Here is a 6,041-nt window from a genome sequence, read left to right as displayed (position 1 = left end):
ACAAATTAGCAACTTTTCTTGTTATGTTAATATTTTGGCAATGATGACTGTCATTCACTGTGGATCTAATCTTTTGAAAGTCTTTCCATCAAGATTTCTGGAGAAAATAAATTGTGTTAGTTATTACAAAGCTTAATTAGAACTATTTTTGTCTAATAAGTGCTCTTTAAAAATAACTTATGAACGTGAAATTCACATAACATAAAAAGAATCATTTTAAAGTGCACAATTTGGTGGCATTTAGCACAATCACAATGTTGTGAAACCACCACCTCTAACTAGTTCCAAAACATTCCCACCACTCCAGAGTAAAACCCCTATCCATTAAACAGTTTCTCCCCATTCCTTCCTCTCCCCAGCCTCTGTCAGCCACCATTGTGTTCTATCTCTGGATTTAACTCTTCTGGATATTTCATATAAATGGAATCATACAATATGTGACCCTTTGTGTCTGATTTCTTTCACTCAGTGTTACGTATTCAAGGTTCATCCACACTATAGCATGTATCATATTTCATTCCTTTTTGTTTTCAGCTTTACTGAGGTATAATGGACAAATAAAACTGTAATATATTTAAAGGGTACAACGTGATGATTTCATATCCATATACATCGTGAAAGAATTCCCACAATCAAGTTAACATGTCCATCACCTCCGTCACGTTATATATTTATCTTTTTTGTGTGTGCTTGTGAGAACACTTAAGATCTACTTTCAGCAAATTTCAAAATATACAGTACAGTCTAATCAACTATAGTCACCATGCTATACGTTAGACCCACAGAACTTATTCACTTTATAACAAAGTTTGTACTCTTTACCGGTCTCTTCTCATTTCCCTCACCGCCCCCAACACCTGGCAACCACCATTCTACTCTGCTTCTTTTGATTTTTTTTTTTTTGAATAAAAATGCTTTACTGTACAAATCCCACACAGATCCCAGGCCCGGGGCCAAGTCCACATCCCCAGCTTGGCTTTGGCTTCGAGCCTGCTCTGTGGTCCCCAGATTCTCCTGTGGAGTGCGCAGGCGTCCTACAGCATGCTGTGTGTGGGGTGGGCCTCTCTGGGCTGTGGGCACTCGGCACTGTGGCAGCCCCAATCTGAAGACAGGTGGGGTGGAGCAAAGTCCCCACCTGCCCAGGTTTAGAAGGCACATTGGGCCACATGGTTCTTCCTGCTGGGGAACGCGTGGTAGATGGTGAGAGGGAATATGACAACAGCGCTGAAAAGGGAGCCCACCTGGATGGCCAGGCCTGCCGCCAGCAGTGACAACTCCCCCCTTCCCCATCCCCCCCGTGCAGCAGGGAGCTGGCAGCTGCCTTCATGTATGAGAACATGCCCAGACACAGAATCTACAACACCACCACGAGGACCACCCCTGCAGAGGTGCCCACCAGGGGTGGGCAGGGGCTCAGGATTGCCAGCACCATCAGGCAGGCCCCAAAGAGCATGCCCAGCAGAGAGAGACTGCCCAGCCTTGCCAGGGACCTGCATAGAACGCCCATGGTCAGGAAGCAGGTGAGGCGGCACTGCCCAGCACCATGGCCAAGTGGTAGGCCAGGTGTCCATAGGGCGAGCAGAACCAGCTCTGCACAACAGGCAACCCATCCTTGGTCAGAGCGTTGGTGGTGGCCAGCAGGCCCAGCAGACAGGCACCACCGATGGGCTGCAGGGTCTGGGCTGGGGGTGATGCCTGCCACCTGGCTGGGTGGCTCCTTCAGGGCCAGGCCTCTTCCTCCACTCCTGGGGCTCCCATTTGCAGGCCAGGCCCTGGGCCCCTTGTGGGTACAGCTGGCGGTGATAGCAGCAGCAGCAGGAGACCCTAGAAGGCGGCAGCAGGATGGGGGCCCGCTCGCCCTTGCCTGGGGCCGGCTGCTGCCACAGAGTCACCACCAGCAGCCGACCCAGGGTGTCCAGCGCCACAAGCACAGAGAGGTAGGAGGGGAGACTCCAACCCTCGGGGAGGTCTTTTACCACCCACAGGCAGCTCCCCCCGGATCCTGTGACGGCAGCCCATGAGCCGTGCCAAAGAGGGCTGCCAGCAGGTGGGTCAGCACCGGAAGGCCCAGCGGGTATGCCGCCATTCAGCCCAAGGCTGGGACATCCAGGACAGGGCCAAGGTCACAGCCAGCTCCTCTGTCCTCACCTAGGGCCAAAGAAGATGCTTCAGGCTCTTCTGGGGACAGAAGACCCCGTCAAGCATCACCACATGGCGAGGCCGTCAGGCCGGGGAGCAGGAAGGCGCCACAGCCCCAGGGGAGGATGATGAAAGAGGGAGGTGGCCTTCGGGTCCGAGCTCCCGACACCACCACCACACTCACCCTCACATCACGGAACAAAGACTCCGGGACAGGATCCGCTCTCACGCGCCACGCAGAGCTCCGCAGCTTCTGTGAGACCCGGGACCGCCGGGCCGACTGGGGCCTGGGGGCGTCGCCGCGGCGGGCCCCGCCCCTTGCTGCGTAAGGCGCCGGCGCAGAGCGGTCCAGGGCAGCAGCACGCCCGCCCGCCCGCCTGCCCGGGTTCCTGCTCCCTGTCAGGCGCCCGCGCTCCCTGACCCGGCGGCAGGCCTGCCCGCCGAGCTTCGAGGGCGCTGCCTCTCGCCCAGGGTTGCGGCGCCGTCCCAGAACCGGTGGGGCCAGAAAGCGCAGCCAAGCCGGTGTGAGGACTCCCAACTAGCCGTCCTGGACTCAGGGAAGCCCTGGGCCGGCGCGCCCCTGGCATTGCCCAGCGCCCATGTGAGTTTGAGATATATATATATTTTTTGTTTGTTTTTTGTTTTTCTTAAAAGATTCCACTTTTGAGTGATATCATGCCTTGTCAAAAATTAATTGAGCAGGTATCTGTGGGTTTATTTTTGGGGTCTCGTATTCTACTGTTCTGTTCCATCCATCTGTGTATCTGGTTTTATGCTAATAGCATACTGTTCTGATTACTAGAGCTTTCTAACATGGTTTGAAATCAGGCCCTGTGATGCCTCCAGCATTGTTCTTTTTCAAGATGGTTTTGTCCATTCGGGGTATTTTGTGGTTCCATACCAATTTTAGAATTGTTTTATCTATTTCTGTGAAAAAAGCTATTGGAATTTTGCTAAGGATTGAATTGAATCTGTAGATCACTTTGAGTAGTATGGACATTTTAACAGCATTAATTCTTCCTATCCATGAGCACTAAATATCTCTCCATTTATTTGTGTCTTCTTCAATTTCTTTCATCAGCGTTTTATAGTTTTCAGTGTACAGATCTTTCGCTTCCTTGGTTAAATTTATTCCCAAGTATTTTATTTTATTTTTGATGCTATTGTAAATGAGATTGTTTTCTGAATTTCCTTCCCATAGTTTGTTGTTAATATATAAAAAATGCGACTGATTTTTGTATATTGATTTTCTATCCTACCACTTCACTGAATTTATTAGTTTCAAACAGTTTGTTTGTTGTTTTTTTTTTTTTGGTGGAGACTTTACGGTTTTCCATATATGATATCATTCCATCTGCAAACAGGAACAATTTTACTTCTTCCTGTTTGATTTGGATGCCTTTTAATTCTTTTTCTTGCCTAATTGCTCTTTTGGGCTCCTTGGACGATCCCAGGCAGCACCTAGATGCTAGCTAACCAGGTGCCAGAACTTCAGACAGCAGCTAGTGACATATGCAGTCAAATTTCTCCCAGAAAAAACTGGGAGATGGGCGTTTTTGTCTGCTTCCTCTGTGCTGAGCCTGGGGGGATAGCCATGGGGAGTGCCAGCACACCCATTTAAGAACTGCTCTGTGTGCTATAGATCTTGGGACTATAGCAAGCTCCATTGGCTCTCAGAGGTAACTGATTTGCGGGCCCTTGGGTGGCAGCCTTAAAAGTTGGAGTGCTATATGAGTAGTCCAAATGCTTCAATTCTTAGGAAGAGGCTGGAATCACTCCTGATTGTAAGGGGCTGTGCTGGAGGTGGGGTTTATGGTGAAAGTGTGTTTTAGCCTGTCCCACCTGCTTTGATGTGGATACTTTTTCAGTCACCTGAAGTGTAGGGGTTACTCAACTAGTTTCTGGATTTCTCTCAGAGGGAACTGCTCTGTGTGTAGCTACACATTTGGTCCGTGGAAGGAGGGAAATTCAGGATTGTCCTATGTCTCCATCTTGGTGATACCATTCCAAAATTATCCCTTCATTCCTTTTTGTGGCTAAATAATATTATATTGCATGGTTCTACCAAGTTTTGTTTATTTATTCATTCATTGATGGACATTTGGGCTGATTCCACCTTTTGGCTATTGTGAATAGTGCTGCTCTAATAGGTGTTTTTAAAAATTGTTCTTATCAAAACTGTGTAGGCACATAGTTTCAGAGTCAAATAGTTTCACAAGGCCTCTTATGAAAAGTAGCAGTTCCCTGAACAATCTTCCTTTGCTGCTGAGTTTCTTTGCTCCCTAAAGGTTGGTGGGAATAGGAACTACTCAGAGCCACGTGTGATCTTTGGAAATTGTTCTGCTCCTTTTTTTTTTTTTAATTAATTTTTTATTTATTTATGGTTGTGTTGGGTCTTCGTCTCCGTGCTAAGGCTTTCTCTAGTTGTGGCAAGCGGGGGCCACTCCTCATCGTGGTGCGCGGGCCTCTCACTATCGTGGCGTCTCTTGTTGCGGAGCACAGGCTCCAGACGCGCAGGCTCAGTAATTGTGGCTCACGGGCCCAGTTGCTCCGCGGCATGTGGGATCTTCCCAGACCAGGGCTCGAACCCGTGTCCCCTGCATTGGCAGGCAGATTCCCAACCACTGCACCACCAGGGAAGCCCTCTGCTCCTTTTTGTTAGTTCTTTCCTTGGCCTTTCACACATGTGCCAACCAGTGCTCTGCCTGCAAGGCCTCCAGGGCTCAGGTGCTCTCTCTCCATGTGGTGCCTCCTCACCTGTTCTTGGCCCTGCAAATTCTAACCATCTAAGCCTCCCCCAACTCAGTCTCTGTCTCCTCAACTTTGGGCTCTGTTTAGTGTCTCCTCGCCCCCCAGCCCCTTCTTTGCAGCCTGGAAATTGCCTGAGTCTGGTCCATCTGTATGGCTTGTAGATACTGTGGGAGGTGATGAAGGTAAATGCTCTTAAGTATTAAAACCTTTCTGTATCTTCTGACATGTCAAATTATCATTTGGGAATAAAACATAGAATTTATGTCCTCCTAAGAGTATATTAAATGTCAATCTTAAGTGGAAGAGTTAAGGAAGCACCTGTTAGCATTATAAAGCCTTTTAAATCATCTTACCCTCTCCCTGTGTATGTGCAAGAATTATTACAAGATAAAATAGAAAGGTACATCACAAATGATTTTGCAAGAACTGGATATAGTTAACACTTTAGCCAATGCTTTTCCTAATGAAATCTGTTATATTCTAACTATCCAACTATCGCATTAATCCATTGCTAATTGAGTTACCCTGAGACTGTTTTGCTTGAAGGTGCGTTATGAACTGCTAGGGAGACACAATTTTGCATATCAATTTGTAGCAACTCAGCGGTTATTGACCTTTGACTAGTTCTGGTCCCTGAATTAAACATAAAGATAACTTGTGACTCATCTGGATTTTAAATTTTGGATGCTTCTAGCAGCAAATTTTAAAATAAACATTGCATTTTAATATGCTTATTTTTCTGAAGTGGGTGAATCAAACATTTCAGATTTTAGAACCCATAATTCATTTCTCTATGTTTTTCAAACAGAAAAATGAGCAGAAGAAAAAAACCCGTTTTTATTATTTTAGCTCTCTGTATTATCTGACATTATGTTCAGTGAGATCATTTTGAAAAGGTTAAGTGACTTGGAAATTTACAAGATGTTCTTAGTTTCATGTCCTATTCAGTTCTTCTCCCAGGAGAGGATGTGGCTGACACCGCCCATGTTAGCCATCAGTATTTCTGACCTGTGGAACCATTTAAGTAAAGCTGTACTGAAGAAAAGGGGAAAGAGTAATAAAGGTAAATAATATGTATCTAGAGTTATGGCAAACACAGAAAAAAATATGATGTGATTCCTGTATATATGGTGATTTTAGTAAGATATTGT

At 46.7% G+C, this 6,041-nt stretch overlaps 1 pseudogene; it reads right to left on the bottom strand.

Annotated features, from left to right (window-relative positions):
* Positions 1-1,145: 1,145 nt before the first annotated feature.
* On the bottom strand, positions 1,146-2,019 carry LOC118880785 (annotated as a pseudogene).
* Positions 2,020-6,041: the final 4,022 nt, after the last annotated feature.

This window comes from Balaenoptera musculus, chromosome 1 (genome assembly GCF_009873245.2).
Source record: "Balaenoptera musculus isolate JJ_BM4_2016_0621 chromosome 1, mBalMus1.pri.v3, whole genome shotgun sequence".
NCBI lineage: Eukaryota > Metazoa > Chordata > Mammalia > Artiodactyla > Balaenopteridae > Balaenoptera > Balaenoptera musculus.
The sequence above is the reverse complement of the archived record's forward strand: the minus strand, read 5'-3'. Positions and strand labels throughout refer to the sequence as shown.